The sequence below is a fragment of the Colias philodice genome, chromosome 17, assembly GCF_061535455.1.
Source record: "Colias philodice isolate Cphi_HAF_F1 chromosome 17, ilColPhil1 Martin Lab GWU primary, whole genome shotgun sequence".
Classification (NCBI taxonomy): domain Eukaryota; kingdom Metazoa; phylum Arthropoda; class Insecta; order Lepidoptera; family Pieridae; genus Colias; species Colias philodice.
In genome coordinates this window covers 11,061,532-11,073,901 of record NC_143102.1, presented here as the reverse complement: position 1 = coordinate 11,073,901, position 12,370 = coordinate 11,061,532, and positions in this window count along the sequence as shown.

Genomic DNA, 12,370 nt, shown 5'->3' with positions numbered 1-12,370 from the left:
TCAGCGGTGCGCCCGACGGAACTGCGCCCGGCGCCGCGCTCTAAGCATTACTTAGTATTTATCGAGATAAGAGATTTCTGTACATATATTTATCGTATTGCCATTGATTCGTAAGTATAATTATTGTGGTTTGATTCTGTTTTTAAAAATGTTTTACACAGCATATATTAGGCCATTCTCCAATTAGCCTACATACAAATGTATGTATGTATGTGTACTCCGCGGCGACTAGTCTCCGAGACTTGCAGGATACTTGAATCGCCTGTGCGTATCGTAATGGGAGAATGGCCTGACACCTGTAGTATAATAGCTTCAAAATATCCAAACATGTAGGTACGTTGTAAACAGATATGTACATACATAAACTGTTGATAGAGATGTAGAGCATTCCATAAATGGAAAATATTCATCATAAAGTCAATTTAAATTGACGATAGACTTTTTTTATCTTGAGAGACTAGGTTTTCATAATTATTACACCTGAATAAAGCAAAAGCTGGTGAATATTTCTTTTCTAATACATCTTATGATAAAAAAAGTTATCTGTTTTCAATAAAAATAGTACGTATTTTATAAAATGTATACGATAAATCCAGCCTACCGCATTTCTCCCGAGTGGACACTGCACTATAACTCGATATGTCATGTGCAAGGAAGTGTGCCGTGGTGTTTGTGGAGCGACACTTCACACCTCCGTAATACATATTATAATAATTATAGTACACACTATATATGGAAAAACAGACGTATATTATGTAGGCTTTCGGTACATACGTAATGTGGTTATTACACTAATATACCAAACTACTGCATATATTTTAAATACGATTAGATGTGTATAACTATAAGATTAACGTTTGCAATAAATCGTTGATAGATCAGCCTTAAGAATTTTGTTAGTGGGACACTTTTTATGAACTACTACAGGGGTCTCACTCGGCCAGTTATCAAGTGCTAATCACTGTACCAAGAAATCGGTCATTGCTAATAAAAAAGTGTGTTGACTAAGCGAATAATGTGTAACTTTATTAGGAATATATTATATGTAGTAGAAAGTAAACAACCAGTCAGTTCAATTGTTTCCGATTTAATAAAGACGAAATCATGAATATATTTGAAAATCTCTTTTTGTCATAAGAAATCGGATATAGACTTGGATATTTGCTTACACTCAATCTAGATTCTAGATTGTCAGCATGACCAACCCTGAATGAAAGTCAGAAATATTGTGAGTTGCAATAGGTGTTCGTTATCAGCGTGTCTCAGTGATATCTTTAGCGGAGCCATCGTTTGTCGAATAAATTGAAACGTGACGTCATTCGACCTGTTTAAAGAATCTATTGTCGAGGGACCCTTCTGTCCCGGGGGTCCCCAAACTCACTTATTCAGGCGAAATACTGCTTACCATGATTTGGAAGAAAGCGCACGCGATTCTCGGCTCATGTGACGGGACTTAAGGTTCCTTTTTAAATAGAAGGTGTTGATATAATAGTTGAAGGTTTGCAGGTTGCTTCGATAAATCAAATGTGTTTCGCTTTCACTGCGCAGTATGTAGATTCGGAGAGAGTTCATGTTTTTTTAACATTATAGAGTTGGCGCTCTAGGTGTAGCTTTAGTATGCGGAGCACGAGCGGGTATAAAGGATTTTTATTCTTTAATGCAGAACTTATCTCTTAAGTTTAGCAAAGCAGCTTCACATTGAATTATAATTAAATAAGGAACAACATAAGGAAAACAGGAACATACGTTTCAATTACATCTAAATTAAATCTTTCTAGTTAAATTTGCAAGACTAGTAACTGCTTGTTAATTTTATAATTAATGCGTCCCCTACACAGTTCCTGCAGCTCTTGGAAGGGAGCAGCTCCGAGCTCGTAACGCCACCTGAAGCTGTAAAGATGCTGTAATTACGATGCGGATTCTGTTCATTTACAACGCTCGTAAAGTGAACGCGCAAACTTATTGAGCTCTGAGGCCTGAGGGCTGAGGGCTGAGGGCCGGGCAATAACTGTTACGACTGACTTGACGGCGTGACTACAACTAGCTACCTGCTTCTAATTGCGAATTCCTGCCGAAACGTCGCGGAATCAACAATATTATGTCACTATTAAATGTTTTAGCACCAGCCCGTTAATGTTCAGGACAGAATAAGAATATTACGTGACGAGACTATGTCATTACGTGCCTAATATCTGCGAGATATCATAAAAGTTATTTTTATTACACTATAATCTTATTAATATTTCATATACATATCAATAATTGAATCTCACTGCAGGGCAGCTATTAACTGGAATTAACTGGTTAAATAGCGCGAGCGTTGTCTTCCGTTAACAGATGGTTTATTGCTTGCCCGTCAAGTTTACTATTAATAAACTTGAACAATACAATATTGAATCAATTAGCGGATGAGTTTCACTCATGACTGGAAGGAAGATATTTCCAATAAGTGAGGCTGTCGATTCAATGGCCGCTTGTCCGCACGACTGGTCGGGCCCTTAAGCGGGTGAGCGCCGCGTTTACTGCAGGCCCGTTACAGTTACGAGCTCATAATGACGGCCTCACCCGTTTTCATTCTACTAACAATTTTATGGAGATCGTTTTGATTGTGTTTAAATTTAATTTGGAGCAGCAATGAACGGAATAAAACGTTCATTATTCTGTAGAGCAAGATTTTATTCGGGTTTTTGAAGTTGTATATAGTCTTTTGATTGCAACTAATATTCGATATAGGAGCGGTGTGTTGACAAATTTGAAATACTGCAGCCTTTTGTGGTGTACCTGTAGTGAGATTTTATAGATAGTTTTTATAGATAGTACACACAAAGGGAAAACTTATTATTCACATTTTATAATAAATTAGCTTTTACAGGTCAAATGCACAACGAAAAATACTGAAAGCCATTTTTCAGATTTCATTGTTGAACGCGAATCAAAAGGTAGATTGTAATTACACCCAAATGAGGTCACTCCACGGAAGGGTTCGCATGGCAACAGTGCAGCGCTGCAGCGGGGGGAGGGGGGAGCCTCGCTGTGGGCTCACGGGGAGGGGGTGGGAACGGGAGGGGCTGCATGTAGGGTATTCACTATGCACTTTTGCTTGGTTGGTAACAGTGAATAAATTAGGTAAATAAAAATAACATCATTTAACAATATAGGTAGGTAGGTACTATAAATGCATTTCATTTCTTTATCATGGTATTTTTACATCATACGTTTTATACTTAGGTAATAAAATTAAGATTAATTTAATTATTATTACATAGAGAATACATTCTTTCATTATTCTGAAAATATAAATGAAATGATAACACGTACGTTATCAGTTATCACATAGGCGAGGGCAACCCTACAGTGGGGTATGCGGGGGAGGGGGTGAAGCCCGGGGCGGGGGTGCAAGGTGACTCGGCGAACCGAAACGTCATCACATCAACAGATGTAAGCTACTGCTTGTTATGTACACGGTACACGGTACACGGCTGCTCCACTGCATAGATACAGCCGTTGGCTATTATCATATCGCTGTTACCCGCATATTATGGCTTAGTAACAACGGCTATAACCGGAATAGAAGAAATACCGGATCTGCCTTTAGTTGTCTAAATAAAGGTATTAACAAAACAACTGATCAATGATGATGTTTTATGGGTCTTAAATATATAATATATATATGTATTAATATATATGTATTTAAGACTCAAATAGCCTTATATTGTCTAATTGAATACCTTTAATCGATAAAGCAACTGCCGAGTGATGATTTTTTTGGGAACTTAAACGTGAATATAAGACATGCTACATTTTATCCTTTCGAGACGGAATTCATCGCTACATTTTACAGAAAGCTCTACATCACAATCGCTACATTTTAAATTTTACGAGGACAGGTATATTATGCCCTTTACTGAATAATTTTCAGAAAGATTAAAAAAAAACAAAGTTGTATAAAAGTAATCTTTATTCTTTATATTATTAGGTTGTGATTATCTGTACACAAAAAGTTGTAGTTTTTAAAACATCACTGTCCAATTCCATCAAAATATGTACAACATGAACAAAATATACTGATAGAACTATCCTGTATTTTCGCCATATAAATGATTCGAAGAAAGGAAAGGAAACCTTTCAAATATCGTAAAGTGCATTCGGTAAATCCCTTGGAGCGTCTGAAGTCAGTACAAACAGTGAGTGGTCAATAAGGGCTCTGAATAAAACAAAACAGTTGGCCCGGATTCGCGTCACGTCGGGAACTTGCTATCTCTGAATTTCATCAGGCCCTGGTTGTTATGGAGATGTGATGTCGATTGATATCTGTACGTGCTTTATGTGGATCTTTTTTGAACACGTATCTTGTACTATTGATGTTTTTCCCGAGTCCCTTCCTAAAAGGACAGCTTCAAGCATTAAACATTCACTATCTTTTTAGGTATTGGTGGTAGGCCGTGTGTTTGGGGATTGCTCACTTTTTGTCAAGCGCTTCCCTATTACCAATAAAAAAAAAAGCCAAAACTTTAGACCAATAATGCTACTCGCAAAAACTTGAAAACGGTTTAGCCGATTTATCCGTATATTAGTATAGGATTTGAAATGATTGTTGTATTCCAGGAAAGGTTTAAACGGTAAGAAACAAAAAATAATTAGCACGAAGTTCCCCTGGTCATCCAATTTAAAATTAACAATGATTTAAAGTAACAATTATCCAAATGCATTATTTTACTGTATATTCATTGGTTCTTGTAATTATTTGTACCTGGGGTTCATGTTTCTTTTGCTCTTACGTAATACTCAGATTTGAAAGCTCTTTGAGACGAATAATTTAAGCTGAAAGTGCTGAAACGCTCATTTACTCAACTATAGACTTCATTATGAAGCACTTTTGTACTGCAATAATTGTAAATAATTATTTAACACCGGTACAAGCAGTTTCTACAGATATTGAATTGACAGTTTCTATAGAATTTGTCTGAACAAGTGAGTATAGTGATACTAATATGTTAAGGAAAAATTCTTATCTATTCTTTAAAAATTTTAATAAAATGTACCATATCCGTGGCAGCCGGCAGCGCGGAAGGGAACTGGGAAGCGTCATTATGCCTGCGCCATTACGTCGAGATGGCGAGCGGAGCCGGGGCGCGCTGCTCCTCACTGACAATCTCTGTAATTATGGAGCGAACACATTTTAATCAAAACTTTCAGGGAAATCATTTTAATCATAAAAATACCTTCTTAAATTAACTTGTTATTGAAAGATCCTGGGGTATCTGGATTATATAAAGAATTCGATGATTAGTTTCGGATCTATCATAATTTTAAAGTCAAAGTAAACTAAGTAGTTGTTGGTGGAAAGTAGTAAACTATCGAATATATTATAACGATTGTACAGAGTGCGGTTAATTACAAGTTATAGTGGTTGAAGTTTTCCCTGGAAATGAACAGAGTATTTCTTCCCCTACACGGTTATTAAACTAATTAACAACTTCCAACATTTAACTAAGCGAGTTATACTTACAATATTCCGTGTACAATTCCTTTCGGCATCACGTATCAATTCACTTAAAGTTTTTGATGATTTGGCAAGAATAGGCGCACTGCCTATAATATAGCGAAAGCTGGCACAAGGGGAGTTTTAGCACAGTAGCTCTATATTTAACAAGCTCGGGAGGACCCCAGCGCCATATTCAGCAATACAACACGTCCTGTGAGTGACATGTGTGCATACAACGGGTTTTAAAATAACACCTCCGAGCGAGGGAGCCATCAAATTAGCGAAACAGGGGAGACGCAAACAAAGAAGCGCCTAGTTCACGGCTACAGGGCTCATTTCACTATATTAATAACTCTCGACAGGCAAAATTAATGGAAGGAATATTCAAGGACTGTTTAATAGACAAAAGAAGTCAATTGTCCAAATTTAAGTGGGTACTTGACTCTTTATTTCGTTTTACAGTGACTTTGTAGCATTAGAATATATTATTTTAAACCGGGTGAATGAGAGATTATATTATGTAACTACCTTATATATTATGTAGTTCGATTTTTGTGAATCAAATTACTATTCAAACTTCAAAGATCTCTTCACATCATACTTATATGCATCTAATTACCAATAACGCCAGCTTCCTCAAAACATGGCAGACCTTTTTGCTCTTTGTTTCAAAATATTTCTAGACGCATAGGTAGGTACGTAGGTAAGTAACATTTGTAATACATTATTGTAATATGTAATAACAAAAGTTACATCATCAATTTAATAAAGTTCAAAGAGAATACAAACATCATTTCATTTATCCAAAAAGTTGGAAATATAATTACCAAACAACAGAATAACAGAAATATAAAATATATTTCGGTAGTCGGCTTGTGGAAGTCAATTACCGTCCAATGCGGTTGCGAACAAAGGCTGCGTGTGTGTGCGTTTGTGAGTGTGTGTGTGTGTGTGTGTGTAGAACAATGGGTCTGTGCGCAAATGGCTCTGTCGATTTTTGTTTATTGAGGCAACTAGAGTTGGATCGATATGCTCTCTTGTGCAATGGTGGGCCTATCGGTTGGGGACAAAGATATGGACGCATTGGGTACAACTTGTACGATAAGACAAGTTAGGAGTGTAGTGTATCTTGCAATTATTGTAGTTGGAGGAGGATTCGGTTTATCATTTTGGTTGTTCGTTTTGGTAACATTTAATAAAAATGTTCCTCGGTTCAAGCATTATTTTTATAATTATGATATAATAGTTGTAATAATAAGAAGAAGCATTTAAAATAAGCATATAATTCAATATTGTATGTTCACACTTTGTAGATAATAATATTATTTTGAAAAAATATCCCGAACCCTTTTTGAGCAAAGAGATAATAATGACGATATATGAACCAATAAAACACGACAATAATAAGGAAAAGTAAACATTTAATATGATTGTTTTTGTAGTATGAACTCTATTATCTTCAAATTCACTTTGGAAACAGTAGACTAAACAAGTCAAAGAAAAGCAAATAAGTCGGTAAAATGACGCAAACTATATTTAAAGCTGTCAATTTTTCAGAACATTTTGTAGTGAGCGCGACCTACCGGTGCGCTACCGGCTCGGAGCTCCGCCCTCACATTACCATCACACACAAATTAAGCAATATAATGTGTTTATAAACATGTAACGGCCGCATAGCAATTTGTCGAATGTCTCCATTTCCTCCACGGCACTCATTAACCGTGTAAATATGGCCGATTTCCGGCGAAGCCTTCCCAATCTGCGCTAACATGGCGCTAACAGCCTCTAAATATACATTAGCCAGGAAACGCGCCTGTTCCGACCGATTTGTGATTACGCGGCGCGGCTTCAAATCATTTTTGAATATTTAATTAAGCCATTAGTTCTTCGTTTGCAGAAAATGATTAGATTTTATTGAATGCGGATATTGCGACAAATTTGCATAATAATAGCGTAGATTTATAATCATGGTTGACAAAGAAATGTTAAAATTATTGTAGAGAATATGACGTACCTAGTTAAAAAAGCTCAGTGATTTTTGTAGAGACGAGAATTATAATTTACATGATATTTTAAGAGCGTTGTGTTAAGACAAAATGGTGTTCTTTGATATTGAAATATACCTGCTTTTTATTTACATTCTGGGTAGATACTAGCAAATTTAAGAGCGTTGTAGGTCATTTGACTCAAATTATGCTGACTCAGAGCTTTTTCACGGCCGTAGCATATTATATTATTATGACATGGCAATTCTTATTTTAAAACATAATACTATTGTCATTATATGTGTCATTATACAATTTGTTTTTTATTGTGTAATTTGTTTCGTTATATTGTTTGCTATTTTTATTATACGTTTTTGTGGAAATAAATCTGTTTCCATACCTACGTTTTTTTTCTAATTAAACTAAGACTCGCACACGAACTTTATAACTTGCATTCAAATTGAATGTTGCTTGATTACATACAATGTTAATATAGAAGTAATATATTAATATTAATATATACCAGAAGTATGTATGTCTGAATGAGCTTAAATAACTGATCGTGTGCCGTGTGCACTGTGCAGTGTGGTCATGCGTGGTGATATGTCTGAACAGCAGAGCGCTGTGCAGTGTGCACCTTTGATGATTCGTTCCGTGTTTCCATGATATTGAGTTCACAAGCGTTTCTGTTCGTTTGTGTCTACGCAATATTATAGTGCTATAAAAACGAACGTGTATAGTATCTAGTATATAGAACTGATTTTTATTCTAAATGTAAATTGGTGCTTAACAAAGACTACCTACAATGCTTTGCCAGTATATTAAAATGTACATATGTACATACTTATATTATGGCAGTGCCTAAAAACCCAAACGCTTAACCCAAATATATTTTTGTATTGGTATCACGAGTGTTACATTTGATTTTCCTCAAAATAATCAATTTGGATTAGTAGTGAGAGATGCTCATAAAAATACTTGCACACTTAGCTTTAGCAGAAAATGAATTTTGCCCAGTTACTAAGTAACAAAATTTGTTCTGAATAATATAGTGTCGTAATTTTATGCTATTAGCTTTAGTTCCAAGGGACATGTCGATCATATTACTGCGGATAATGCAGTTATGTAAAGAGTTGCGAGTGTGTGTGTGTCTCGCGGTCAGACTGCGTGGCGACGCAGTTGTTAGGGCGCTCGCACATCTAGATTCTAGACTTTTGCAAATTTTATATCCGTTTAACATAACTGTCCACAATAGAAAGGGTTTGTGAAGGAAGAAAGGAAGGTTTTCCCAGAAGGAACACGAATGATAATAAAAAAAATATAAAAAAAATTATGAGAAAAATGTGTTGAAATTATTAATAGATATTATTTTTTCATTTTGCCAACACGTCCATTGTACTGTGTACAATGTATATCATTCATTGTTGTTCAATGAAATATTAAATAGGTACACAATAGTTGTTCTAGTTACTGAATTACATTATAATTCAGTAAATACACATAATTCTTCATTAGCCGCAAGGTGTGCCCTTACCCTAAGCTATGAGTAGTGCCCTAAGTGGATTAAAGCGACATACTTCGGGCTGGAAAATGGAATCCCATTACGTTTTGTTACGTTGGAAAGGTTTATAAAAGAAAAGTTCATTTCACGAGCACGACGCTCCGTGTGCTATGTTTGCTTTGATGCCGAAGCCTTAGACAATGCTGATGTGTTCATTTAGAATCTTTCATGGTTCAACTGCCTACTGTATGCTTGTAATACCCTTAGTTTCATTGCATTGACATTTAACGTGTAGAATGTATTTTACACGTCGTAAGCTTTTGAAATGTTCAAGTCTTTTATAATTAACAATATTGAATATTATTTAAAATTGAAAGATAACATTTTATCTAGCTTATAACGGAGACTTATATTTCAATCTGATTTGCGAGTCAATTCATGAGTAGTAACGCGGAAACAAAACAAAGGAATAAGAGTGTTATCTAATATGTTGCAGAAAGTATAACATCGGATGATTTATGGCATATATTGTGACGTTTTGCTGTTTATATCACAAGCAAACAAAGGAGAAGAAGTGTGTAGAGCGCAGTGTGTCAGTTTGCATTACAAGTTACGAGTTGCGAGTGGCGGAGCGGCGGCGAACGTTTCGTAGATATACGTTTTATAGCTGCGGAATTAAGCCGCAAGTACTCAAGGAAATTGAGCTGTAGTTACTGAGTCCTGACGTTCATGAATTATTTAACAGCGCGAATTTAAACACTGGAGATATTATGTATATTAGAGAAACATCTGAGCCCCGTAACGGGGGTAATAAGGGGGTGGCAATTAGGGATTAGGAAAGTCTCAGAAATACATCAAACGTCTCTTTGTTTTAACGGAAAACGTCGCTTAAGACGATTCCATCGCCTCGCGCTAATTGGGACACCTATTAACATAATAATAATTTAATGGATATGAAATTTAATGGAATGTAAATTACGAAGAGAGATAATTTCGTGTTGTTGAGTCGTTGCGTCCCGACTCCCGCCGCTGTGGCAGGGAAATGAGACGAGCTTACATTTCCTGTTGTCATGTGTGGGGAGGAATCTGCGATTTTATTTTGGTATTAATGCTAATTTTTTATAGCCCAGCTCCCAAATTATTTCATAAATTGCCGCAAAACACCGCAAACATTCGAAGGAAACGTATATCTCATTGATGAAACCTAATGAAATATTATAAATGCAATACCGATCAAGAAACATTAACTCACAATTTTGAGTGAAGTAATATAATATGAGATAGCAATATTATGGGAGCATAGTATACAGTTTTTAATTTTGAGTTATTCCTGTATTTACCGCTATTTAGCGCTACAGAACATTTGCCAATCCAGTCAGCTATAATTCTCAACACTCTATCATTCACAGCCATTAAAAATGCAGTCTCGAAGCCTCCGTGCACTCCTCCGCGAGGAAAGCTGATCATTGTGTACTCACATTTAAGCTCCCTAAACATTTGTGTGATAATGACACTTTTACGTCGCTTTTTTAGAAGTTTCGTAGAATTTAAGAGGTATATAATAGCGATGTTATTATTCGACATTAAACTTATGGCCACTTATTTCCTGGGGTATAAATTAGTTAACAGTTTTAAAAGAATAATACGAAGAAGCTTTTTTATGTCCCATCATTTCTGTTAATTAGGGTTGTTTCTATGGATAAGATGTGCAGTTTTGATAATCTTATTTTTTTAAGCGTTAACTATCAACGAATAACTTACAAGAAAAAATATAGAGCAATGAAAATAACTAAGTATTAAAACGTAGATAAGAAAACAAAAATAGATTTAATTAATAGAGAGTCGTATTGTAAATGAGCTCTCTTTGTTATTTGGCTTAATTATTTTCGAAGAATTGTACAAATACCTAATTTAAGGTAAAAAACATTGTCACTAAGCATAACATTAACTGAGAATATTTATCTATTAGAGCTAAAAGTATATTATTATGATGTTATTTAAAAAGGCGATAAGTAACAGCTGATGTATGTAGGTACAAGGCTGGTTATGTACCAGGCAGCAGGCAGCAGGGTAGCAACTAGGCAGCGGATCTAGCCGCCCTTGGCAGTTGGCACCGCGCAGGCGCCGTCCTCAGCTCGATAATGCCAACACCCATCCACAATTAGTGCTCATATTCAACTATTTTCAGATATATCATTTATTTTTAACCGTAAACGGGAGGTGAATCTATTTTAATATAACCTGAAAGGTAAAATGAATCTATTCCTATTTTAGCTCTTTATAGTAACATACTAAAATTAAACAGTTATGTGATAGATACGTTTCTTTGAGAAGTACTCTACATTATCTTTGTAGTCAAGTTGTTGGAGAAGAATGATAATAATTACGTAAATTACAAATGAAAATAATGATAAAAAAGTTTTAAGTTTTTTAATTTTGTCGTATTGATGTTTCTTCCATAAATACTATAAAGAAAGCAGGTAAACCAATTGGAACCTCCATTATTAGACGATGATGGAGGTTCCAATTCCAAGAGTAGGTATACCTACATATTTAAGCAGGTCTGTCAGCTGCGAGAATTCATGTAGATTCGTTCAGAGTATTCGTATTGGGAAAGTTCAATTCATTCAAATTTTAAATAAAACTAACAAGAATAACGGAATGTTGAAGGATTCGAGCCGTCGCGTCGGTGATCATGAAATTGTGCATATAAAGTATTTAATTATTTTTTTACTTATGTGTGAGTATGCTAACTTCTCCAGCGTGCTGTAGCCAAAAATGGCAATTCTGCCAGCCGCCGGGGCATGCTCTACTTCTACATACATTTCTGATTCGGAATTCGGCACGATATATGGAACCAGGAATTTTATTTAAGCTTAGATTTTGTAAAAAAACTGAATTTAGCTACAAAACTCCGCGAAATTTTGTTGCAAAATTTGTAGCCTGAAAGAATGTGTAACTTTTGCAGGCCGAAAAATTTCATTATTATTTTTTTATAACATGTTGCTTCTATTGATTAAAAATTTATGTTTGGTAATATGAAATACTAACTTTAGGACCTAGTTCTGTTTGGCTTATACCAATGAAGTTAAATTCTTAAAATAATAAAAAAATAAACAAAGCTGGTAACTTTTCCGCAGTAAATTAATGTCAGTCAATACCTTCCTTCATTAGCAGGATTTAATCAAGTCAACGAAAAGGGCATTAGAAGTCGAATGGAATAAATGACCAGGAGTAACGGCATGGACTGCAGACGAATGGTCGCATTAGGCTGCGGCTAACGAGCGCGCGCCCGCCGCGGGTGAGTCGCTACGTGGTAATGAGCCTTACAGGCGGAAAAAGGAAACATATTTGAATGTATGGGTTCCATCGAGAATTACGTTATGTCCTTCTTTTGTT